General features: G+C 39.7%; 1 pseudogene; it reads right to left on the minus strand.

The window, feature by feature from the left end:
* Positions 1-3038: 3038 nt before the first annotated feature.
* On the minus strand, positions 3039-10934 carry LOC112403440 (28S ribosomal protein S7, mitochondrial pseudogene; annotated as a pseudogene).
* Positions 10935-11885: the final 951 nt, after the last annotated feature.

An 11885-nucleotide genomic window follows, 5' to 3' on the forward strand; every position in this document is an offset into this window, starting at 1 on the left:
ACACTCGCTGGTTATGGCAGTTCCAAATTCTGGGGGTGTTTTTGTTGGTCTTCAAAAGGCCTTTACCGGGGTAGGGGGCTGGGGGCAGGGTTGGGATGAACTGGGAGATTGGGGTTGACATATATACACTAATATGTATAAAACAGATAACTAATAAGAACCTGCTGTATAAAAACTAAGTAAATAAAATTCAAAAATAAAATAAAATTCAAAAATAAAAAACAAAATAAATCCCCCTCCGCCTCAAAAAAGGCCTTTACCTCCTCCACTGTCCCTCAGCCCTTACTGTGGGTGACTCACCTTACTGGTCTGTAACCCTCACCTGGTGGGCAGCCCTCTTAAATGGAGTACTGAAAGCATGGTAAATATAAAATTTATAGTAATGGGAGTTATTAATTGAGACAGTTATTAGAAATTATTACTTCTCATTACTTCTGAGCCATGAATTGCATTTTGAAACTAAAGTGTTTTAATTATAAGATATTTAAGCCTCTGTGAAGCATCCAACATTTTATAGTTTGAGATGTAATGATAATGGGTAGGATGAATTAAATTGTGAAGAAAACTCCTACCTTTGTTTCCAACATTTAATTTTATATATGATTTAAGCTAAGAATACTGCAAGGAGATGGATTATAAACAGAATGAATATATGCCAGTGTGAAAACCAGGACTTAATACTATTAATAAATACTATTGTATTAGAACTTGAGAAAAGCTTCTCTACGAAGAAGCAACAGGAAACAGTCAATTTTAGGGACCTCAGCATATAAAATAAAGGCTTGTTGCTATGGTGTCTCTGTCTCTTTCTGCCTCCCCACACAGACACCCCTCATTTCTCATCTCTCAGCTCTATTCTCTCTCTGTTTACCTTCATTCTTTATTACTGCAAGCAGCCACTCCCAGACAGGAACTTCCTTTAAGCTCATTAAATAGCAAGGAGTGCAGGAGAAACATGGTATTTTTCTAGACCAGTGGCTTTCAAACCTTTTGTTACCCACTGCAATACATATTATATTGTCAACCCAATACAGACATATAAATGTGTATCAGTCAGCTATTTGTTTGTAATAAAACAGCCAGAACATCTTAGGGATATACAAGAGCAAGCATTTCTTTCACTCAGTTGTGTGTTGGTTAGGGTCAGCTGATCTATGCTGGACTCAGCTGGGTGTCACGGCTGATCTTGGCAGGGCTTGCTCATGGGTCTGTGGGTTGGTGGGTGGTTAGCTGATATAAACTGATCCTGGCTGGTGGGGTCTAGCTTGGGTGGTTCTGCCCCATGTGTCTCTCATCCTATTATTGATTCTCGTGGACTAGCCTGAGCATATTTTTCTTATGGAAATGGCAGAGGTGCAAAATAGTAAGCCCAGTTGCACAAATATTCTTCAAACCTTTGATCATGTCACATCTAACATTCCACTGGCTAGAGCAAGCCAATGGCAAGCCCTAAGTCAAGGACAGAAAAGTATACTCACGGAGATAAGGGGAATGAATATTTTTAAACAATAACCTATCAAAAATGTATAAATATAACTGAATCAAAAGTTCCATAAAACAATTCTTAGCAAGTAGTTTGGGTCAAGATCTGTAGTTTGAAAAACAGTTTTCTAGAGGCATGTTGATTCAAACATACGTGATCTATGTCTTAGAAGTGTAATCTGAACACCAAACTGAGTTAATTCTGACAATTCTCTCTCCAGCCTCACTTGACTGGGGTAGGATGTTGGTGTGGGGATATAGTGAGATTTGCATTCTTGTCACTCCAATCAGTATTACTCGATGTGTAGTCCACAAACAAGCTAGTCCACTGACGGGTGCCAGCCCACAAACTGTTCATTACTAGACCGTAACCATAGTGAGGTAAGGTTCCAGAATATAAACGAACACACTGTTTATTTCATTGAGAAAAATCTTACTTAAAAAAAAAAAAAAAGTCCGCTGAATGAAACTGCGTGCTTATTGGTGTAGTTGCTTTACATTTTCATGAAACTTCCTTATCTCAACCTCTGATCAGTAACAAACAGTTCACAGACCAGCATTACCCAAGGAAGACCCAGAATCTTCTAAACAGGAATCTCCATGAAATAGTTATCTTGTGTATCTGAGACAAAGAAGGGATGTTTTGGAAAAGTAGATTCTTACGCGTTTCATAAATATTGTAGGGGAAGAAACCAGTAATGAGAAAGGAGCTGAAGAAACAAGAGCAGAGAGAGATTGACTGATGGAGCAAAACTTTGAAGAATGAAGGAGCGACAAGGACAAGGTTGTCTTGACCAAGAGGCAGTACACCTCATCCTCCTAAAAAGGAGATACTTGTAGGTAAGTCTGTAGGAGAGGGTGCTGGACATTTGGGGTGTTTCATGCCTGAAGGTATCATTCTTGTCTATGAATTAAGGGTCAAGATCATCTGCTGAGATGGCATCTTGTTACTGCCGTTTTGGAATTGGGGGGATTTGAATTAAACTCAATTGATTTAAAATCCTATAAGGATTTTGTTCCACTTTATTCTATTTACTTTATAAACATTCATTTTCCTATTTAACCTAAAGGGTTTTTTTCTCACAACCTGTGCATTTTAAATAAATTTCTTTTTTTTTTTCCACATCAGAAACTGCTTTTTATACATTTTGTACAAGGACCACTTTGGAACCAAGCATCTTTCCTCCAGTTGGTTTCAATGAATGGCAATGCCACATCACATGCTACACTAGCTCAGGATGAGAATTTTCTAATACTTTTTCTGATACTTTTTCTCCTTCCTTTCATATCACCCAAAGATCCACCCCAATCTGAAGGAAGAGAAGGACTGGATGAACCCTAAGTTTCTTGGGGGAAATCCAAGTTGATATGTCCCCTCTTTGCAAGGAGATGGGGCAGGGAGAGCGAGTTCTAGCCCCCAAAGAAAGGACTAACAATCAGTGAACATGCGGCTCCATCTTTCTTATGAGGCCCGCCTGCCCTTGAAAGGGAAGTATACGCTTAACCCACAGGTGTTCTGCAACATGGAGGTGGCTCACGCCATTTCTTGCAACAGAGCGCGCTGTTCCTCCCAGCTCCTCCGCCCACCCCTTACCACCAGCGGTAGTGGGCCCGCGCCCGGTTAACCTCGGCCGTCTTGTGCGTGTCGTGCTTTCTGTTTACCACAGAGCTCCGCTTGTGAAAAGCCTCCAGCAGCTCCCGAGACAGCTTCTCCGGCATCAGCGTCCGCCGGAGCTTCATTCTCCCTACATGCAGTAATCATCCACTTCATGGCCAGGAAGTGGCGACTCTGGTCAGCTAGCGGCACAGGGACCTGATAGAAATGGCCACCCTTGAGCATGGGTACCAGCCCAATCACAGGCTCACAGTTTTTCAGTGCTTGTTGGAAGATGGTGTAAGGGTTGCGTTCAGTGGTTGCCTGTTCTTCTGCAGAAGCAGCATGGTACTTCTCAAACTGCTTCCTTTTCACAGTTTCCAGAGTCTGCGTCATGAGGGATCTGGCCAGTATTTTGTTTCCTCCTTTCATCATCATGTTGGTGAATTTACTGATCACTGGGTCTTCAAACACAGAGCTTGTTTTCGTCGCTGGAGCAGCTTTGATAACCGGAGTCTTCCTGAGCTCCCGCTCATACTTTTCCTCCTCATTCAGCTCGGCCGAGGGCTTGCGGTAATATGCCTTGTCAATCTGGGGGTCCTGGTATTCAGGACCATAGCGGCTCCACCTCACCTGGGTCAGCCCTGGAAGCTGTAGGACAACACTCCGCACGCCCAGCAGCAAGCCCGACCACCCTCGTGCAGCCTTCACCGTGGCGGCAGCCAACTTGGCTGGCCAATAAATTTCTTTTCCTCAGTATTTTGTTATAAGAATCATCAGACATACAGAAATGTAGAAAGAATTATACAGGGAGAATTAATTTACCTACCACCTGGATTCTACAATTTATTTTTATGTTATGTCAATCTCAGTTTGAGGTCAATTTGGAAATGGGGTTTCCCTGGTGGCGCAGTGGTTGAGAGTCCGCCTGCCGATGCAGGGGACATGGGTTCGTGCCCCGGTCTGGGAAGATCCCACATGCCGCGAAGCGGCTGGGCCCGTGAGCCATGGCCGCTGAGCCTGCGCATCCGGAGCCGCTGAGCCTGCGCATCCGGAGCCGCTGAGCCTGCGCATCCGGAGCCTGTGCTCCGCAACGGGAGAGGCCACAACAGTGAGAGGCCCGCGTACTGCCAAAAAACAAACAAAAAACAATTCGGAAATGGATTTGTTATTATTTTGTTTACCGAAGTTAGTAAATACTAGTGAAGACTTTGGGAAAGAAATCATTTCTAATTCAACAGGTCAAGTATGAATGTTCTTGGCTTCTGTTTTGATCAGGGTTCTTCAGAGAAGATGGATCTATCTATCATCTATCTATCTATCTAGCCATCTATCTATCATATGTATATTGGCTCCTGTGATTATGGAGGCTGGAAAGTCCCAAGATCTGCAGGGTGAGTTGGCAAGCTGGAGACCCAGGAGGGCAGATGATGTAGTTCTAGTCAAGTCTGAAGGCAGGAAAAATGCTGATGTGCCAGTTCAAAGGCCATCAAACAGTAGAAATTCTCTCACTTGGAAGAGATTCAGTGTTTTTGTTCTATTCAGGTCTTTAACTGATTGGATGAGACCCACCCACATTGGAGAGAGCAATCTGCTCTACTCAGGCTAAGGATTTAAGTGTTAATCTCATCCAAAAACACCTTCACAGAAACACCCAAAATAATGTTTGACCAAGTATCTGGGCACCCTGTGGACCAGTCAAGTTGACACATGAAATTAACCATCACAGCCTCTTTATGCTATGTATACTTAGGAGAACAGTATTCATCCCCAACCTACCTCTCAGGTTGCTCCTTCCCCACCCTCCCAGAGAAAAAATCATTGTAACACTCTTGTTTCTGGAAGATATGGCATGTTTACTTTGTAAGTTTTGTGAACCCACCACTGAATATCCTTAGGGGTTTAACACCTCGCTGTGAATAATACTATTTTAAACAAGTCTTATGTAATTGTATATTTTTTTCTCTACAAACACATATAAAACTATTTTCAATTTCTGTGGAATGGAATAAAATATAAATATACATGCAATTATCTTAACCAACCAAATGTTTAAAATTTTTAACTTATAAAGCAAAAGCTGTGTTTTAAGGTGTTAAGTTGTTAGGTTTTCAGACTAACTCAGTCTTCATATTTTTCTTCCTATTTATTAATAAACCAGAAATGGCTTTCCCGGTTCTTAACTTTTTTTCTACTTTTTCACAATTTCTTAGTTTGAAGGAGCAAGTAAGTCACAAGCTACATTCAGTGAATCTAGAGTCTTTAAAATTCATTTCTTCATTATTCCACAAACATTTATCCATCATAATTTTGAGCTTCTGCTGTACAATGAAGTGAATCAACTACATGTATACCTATATCCCCTCCCTCTTGGACCTTATCTGACTAACTTCACTCTGTTTGACAGACTCTAGGCCCATCCACATCTCCACAAATGACCCAGTTTTGTTCCTTTTCATGGCTGAGTAATATTCCATTGCATATATATACAACATCTTCTTTATCTATTCATCTATTGTTGGACATTTATGTTGTTTTCATGTCCTGGCTATTGTAAATAGTCCTGCAATGAACATTGGGGTACATGTGTCCTTTTGAATTATGGTTTTCTCAGGGTATATGCCCAGAAGTGGGATTGCTGGGTCATTATGGTAGTTCTATTTTTAGTTTTTTAAGGAAACTCCATACTGTTCTCCATAGTGGCTGTATCAATTTACATTCCCACCAACAGTGCAAAAGGGTTCACTTTTCTCCACACCCTCTCCAGCATTTATTGTTTGTAGATTTTTTTTGATGATGGCCATTCTGACCAGTGTGAGGTGTTACCTCATTGTAGTTTTGATCTGCATTTCATGTGCCTCTTGGCCACCTCTATGTCTTCTTTGGTGAAATGTCTATTTAGGTCTTCTGCCCATTTTTTAATTGGGTTGTGTGTTTTTTTGATATTGAGCTCCATGAGCTGTTTGTATATTTTAGAGATTAACCCTTTGTCTGTTGCTTCATTTGCAAATATTTTCTCCCATTCTGAGGGTTGTCTTTTCATCTTATTTATGGTTTCCTTTGCTGTGCAAAAGCTTTTAAGTTTTATTAGGTCCCATTTGTTTATTTTTGTTTTTATTTTCATTACTCTAGGATGTGGTTCAAAAAAGATATTGCTGTGGTTTATGTCAAGGAGTGTTTTTCCTGTCCGGGCTTACATTTAGGTTTTTAATCCATTTGGAGTTTATTTTTGTGCATGGTGTTAGGGAGTGTTCTAATTTCATTCTTTTACACGTAGCTGTCGAGTTTTCCCAGCACCACTTATTGAAGTGGCTGTCTTTTCTCCATTGTATGTTCTTGCCTCCTTTGTTATAAATTAGGTGACCATATGTGTGTGGGTTTATCTCTGGACTTTCTATCCTGTACCATTGATCTATATTTCTGTTTTTGTGCCAGTACCATGCTGTCTTGATTACTGTAGCTTTGTAGTATAGTCTGAAGTCAGGGAGCTTGATTCCTCTAACTCTGTCTTTCTTTCTCAAGATTGCTTTGTAGACCTGGTCTCTAGTGATGGAGCCTGTGAGTGCACAAGGACATTAAATACAGGAGTGAGGGCCACACTAGGATGAGCTTCAGTAACTATGGAAACATGGAGGGGGGATCCTATAAGACTTTCTGTAGGACCTGATATCTGAATTGAGTCCTGAAGAACAAGCAGTAGACAGCCAGATGGAATAAATAGAAGGGAGTATTGGGCAAGAGAGGAACAGCATGTGCAAAGGCCCAGGACCTCCATCTTTGGGTTATTCTAGTCCATCTTTTCTGTGTTTTTAATCTCTCTCTTTCCATTTGGCCCCTTTTCCATGTTTTATAAACATGTTAATGTTTCTTATATTCAAAAGCAATGCAAAAAATAATCCCTTCCTCAACATTGTGTCCTCCTCAGGCTACTGTTCTATCTTCCTTTTTCTCAATGTAGGCATACTCCTTGAAGGAATATAGGACCTACCTCAAGTCCCTTACCTCCCGTTCCATCTTTAACCTGAGGACACAGGAGACCTTCATGGAAAAGAGGGGAGGGTTACAAGTAAAAGAACAAATGGTAATTCTGGAAGGTGAAGGATAATGGGAAGACAAGACTTCACCCTGTATGTGTTCAAATGAAAGTTCTGAGAACTTTGGTAATGAACAAAGAAGAAAGACTTTTGAATAACTTTCCAGATGTGTTCCAGGCAATTGTGATAAAGAAAGGGGATTTTGTTGAAGTTTTAAGTAAATTTTCTCCTTGGGGATTTTCTTCTGAGGGTATAGTGAAGATCTGAATTTCGATTTTAATTACTTCAGGTTGCTGGATTTGTGATTCTTTTAATGCTAGAACTGAACCGCACATCTGCCTTGTATTATGTGGATTACATTTCACTTTTAAGCTAGTAAATGCAATATTGGATTTTTGGGTTTTTTTTCGTTACGCGGGCCTCTCACTGCTGTGGCCTCTCCCGTTGCGGAGCACAGGCTCCGGACGCGCAGGCCCAGCGGCCACAGCTCACGGGCCCAGCCGCTCCACGGCATGTGGGATCCTCCTGGACTGGGGCACGAACCCGTGTCCCCTGCATCGGCAGGCGGACTCTCAACCACTGTGCCACCAGGGAAGCCCCAATATTGGTTTTTAAAAAAATTTTTAGTGTTTCATATACTATGATATTTTAAGGTACCAGAAGATCAGTATTTTTTTGTTGGAATAAAACCATTATTCTAAAAATGTCTGAAATTTGAATCATTTACATATTAAACTGGATTACAGTTTCTAATCAAAACTGTTTCACTTATTTAGATAAAATTCTTCACTGCCTCCATAATTCTTAAGAGGAAGAATTAATGACAATGGAAAGGAAAATCTCCTATTGGAAGAATAATACTTATTTGTGTTCCAGGAACTTCTGAACAAATAGAATATGAAAATGCCAGTATTGAAACCAAGGCAAGAAACTCTCTGCGTGGAATCCCACCATGAAACTGAAGAAGCCAAAAGAGAACTGTAATATCTCTTTTGAAAGAATTAGAACAACAGCTTGCTGTCAACAAAAAGATCACAACCCATGGAAAAGATAGCTATTAAAAATATGTCATCAAAGTCAACAAGAGATAGACAGAGACAGAGATCTTTGGAGATGGAGTAAAAAGAAAATATATGGAGTTAGCTAATAACCAATATGTCCTCTTCCAACTAGTGTAGAATTAGAAAGAGCTTTCTCAGCAACTGGAAAAATGTGCACAAAAATAGGTTCACTGTCTAATAAAAACCAATTGACACTTAAAGAAACATCTTTCTTTAAAAAAAGATATATTTCATCTTATATTTTTCATGATTAATTACATTTTCTTTATTTCATGTAGTGTGTATATTAGTTTGTAACACTTTATTTTACCGGCCAACAACTGATATTGGTAATGATTTATATTTAATGTTTAAATTTTTGTAATTTTTCTTAATGTACGATTTTAAAATTTAAACTGCATTAAATACCTAGTATTACACTTTAATTTTATGAATTAAAAAGCTTCAAAACAGAAATACTAGTATATTAGTTATTATTTGAATCAAGCATCCCAATTCTGCTATTATTCATGTTCTCTGGTATTGCAATGATTTTTTTTTTTTTTTTTTTTTGCGGTACGCGGGCCTCTCACTGCTGTGGCCTCTCCCGTTGCGGAGCACAGGCTCCGGACGCGCAGGCTCAGCGGCCATGGCTCACGGGCCCAGCCGCTCCGCGGCATGTGGGATCTTCCCAGACCGGGGCACGAACCCGTGTCCCCTGCATCGGCAGGTGGACTCTCAACCACTGCGCCACCAGGGAAGCCCTGCAATGATTTTTTTAAAGATGAAGTTCTGTCATAAGATCATCTCTGATTCCACCCCAGGGAAACTATGGGTTTTACTCCCCTGAGTAGATTGTGCAGATCCATTGATAATAACTACAATACTTAATTGAAATGCTGTATTTATCTGTTTCCCTCTATTGTGTCACAAAATCCTTGAATATTTATAAAACAGGAAGTAATTTTCTTAATTACAATGGGGAAATACTCTTTTCAGGTTTGTTGAGTGTTTGTTTAGTATGGGGAAGGACCTGAAAGCTACACCAGCTCTGGATATTACAACGAAATTGAGTTGTGGCCATTCCCTGGGACAGACTGGGCTTCCCAAAGGTACAGCCAGTCAGCTAGTTCTGCCTTATTTTCCCTTAACTTCAACCATGTTTAAAACTGAGGAGGACCATCTGTGCTATGTAATAAAAAGTTATAGTCTTTATGCGATAATGATAATTTTGAAACTTAATATATTCAAAGTCTATACTTATAAAAATAATTTTAAAATGTGTTTAAATCTCATTTAAAAAGGAAAAACTCATTTTGATTATTTTCTTATTATCTAACCTGTTTGGTAAATAGCTTAGTCATGATCAAAATAAGATAATGTATATGGAAGCAACATGTAAATTGTAAAATGCACAAAAGATTCTAAGAGCCATGGTTAAAGACAGGAAACATCCTCTTCTCTCCCCCAGAGGGAATCATCCTAAATCTGTTAATTTTTCTTAATAGATTTTCATTTCCAACCACACAAACTCTTGATACTGGTTTTTGAAACCCCATTAAATTACAGGCAGAAATATAGCCCTACACTGATCCTTTAGATCAAACTTTTCCTCATACCAGGCCAGACACAATTCCTAGGCCTGCCTCAGGCTGCCCTACGCCTGACTTAGGATTCTAGTTTTTAGAGAGGTGGAGCATTCTTTGCTCATTTGCCTTTCCTTCATTGTAGCGTTAGGCTCAAGCATGAAACCTTTCTCTGTAACTTTTCTTTGAAAGCACCAACAAAGTTAGCTTCAAAATTATTTTTTTAAACATTTTTTCTTATAAAGTGTTTATGTTTATTTATTTATATTTATTTATTTTTTGGCTGCGTTGTGTCTTTGTTGCTGCGAGTAGGCTTTCTTCAGTTGTGGCGAGCAGGGGCTACACTTTGTTGCGGTGCACGGGCTTCCCATTGCAGTGGCTTCTCTTGTTGTGGAGCATAAGCCAGCCTATCCTGTATATTTCTTTTTTTTTTAATTTATTTTATTGAAGTATAGTTGATTTACAATGTTGTGTTAACTTCTGCTGTACAGCAAAGTGATTCAGTTATACATATGTATACATTCGTTTTATGTTCTTTTCCATTATGGTTTATCACCAGATATTGAATATAGTTCCCTGTGCTATACAGTAGGACCCTGTTGTTTATCCATTCTATATATTGATATCATAGTTTGCATCTGCTCACTCCAAACTCCCAATCCATCCTTCCCCTAACCACCTCCCCCTTGGCAACCGAAAGTCCATTCTCTATTTCTGTGAATCTGTTTTGTAGATAAGTTCATTTGTGTCATACTTTAGATTCCACATATAATTGATATCATATGGTATTTGTCTTTCTCTTTCTGACTTACTTCACTTAGTATGATAACCTCTAGGTGTTACCGACTCTAAGCTTGTATTGCTCACCGCACAACAGGCCAATAATCAAGAGACGAGTTGTTGGGGCAAAGAATAGCAATTTTATTTGGAAAGCCAGAAAATAGAGAAGATGGTGGGCTCATGCCCCAAAGAACCATCTTGCCTGAGTTAGAATTCAGGCTCTTTTATACTAAAAGGGGAGGGAGTAAAGTCAAACACTTCCTGGTTCCCATCAGCCTCTGGAGGGGGATGTGTTAATTTCTTCTTCCCTGCAGTCATTCACAGGTGGGCCTAGTCATGTTATTTCCTGTGAGCTAAACAAAGGTATTTTAGCTTTAAGTTCATTACCTGGGAAGCAGGATTCCCAGAGATGGGCCATTATGTATAATTTAAGCTTATAGGCAACATCCCTTTAGTGATTAACTTGTAATAAAGTACAAAAGGTTCTTCCCTACTACATATGTCCATACATGTTGCTGCAAATGGCACTATTTCATTCTTTTTTTTTATGGCTGAGTAGTATTCTACTGTATATATGTACCACATCTTCTTTATCCATTTATCTGTTGATGGACATTTAGGTTGCTTCCATGTCTTGGCTATTGTGAATAGCGCTGCTATGAACATAGGGGTGCGTGTTTCTTTTTGAATTATAGTTTTGTCTGGACATATGCCTGGGAGAGGGATTGCTGGATCATATGGCAACTCTATTTAGTTTTTTGAGGAACCTCCATACTGCTTTCCATAGTGGCTACACCAATTTACATTCCCACCAAGAGTGTAGGAGGATTCTCTTTTCTCCACACCCTCTTCAGCATTTGTTTGTATCATGTCTATTTCAATACCAATATCGATATAGAAAGAATTTCAATCTAAAATGGAGCCAGAGGATATAAAATGGAAAGTCTCATTCATGTGCCTTCAGAAAAACAAAACTTAAGGAATGAAAAACGGATTTCCTGATATACTGAAAACTGAAAATGTTGGAATTTTCTTAAATGACAGGGAGTTAATCGGGGGTTATGTCATATCAACTTTGGAAAGTTTTTGCTTATGGTTTCCAGAGTTATGAATGGGAAATGACCCAGGTTGAGTTGGTCTTGCCAAGGGAGCTGAAGGGAGCTTTGTTTGTATGACTGGACTGGTTTTGTCTGCTTGAATTTTCAAAGCTGCTCTCTCTTTGTTTTGATTTTAACAGACTCCAACAGAACCCTCCCCTCTTCACATTCCCTTCCCATAAATACAGCCTACCCCAAACCCTCAGCGGACTCATTTGTAGCTTGCTATAGTTTGTGTGTCCTGAATTGCAGTTTCTCTGCTATTCTCGAAT

The sequence above is a fragment of the Neophocaena asiaeorientalis genome, unplaced genomic scaffold (genome assembly GCF_003031525.2).
Source record: "Neophocaena asiaeorientalis asiaeorientalis breed wild unplaced genomic scaffold, Neophocaena_asiaeorientalis_V1.1 scaffold67, whole genome shotgun sequence".
Lineage (NCBI taxonomy): Eukaryota > Metazoa > Chordata > Mammalia > Artiodactyla > Phocoenidae > Neophocaena > Neophocaena asiaeorientalis.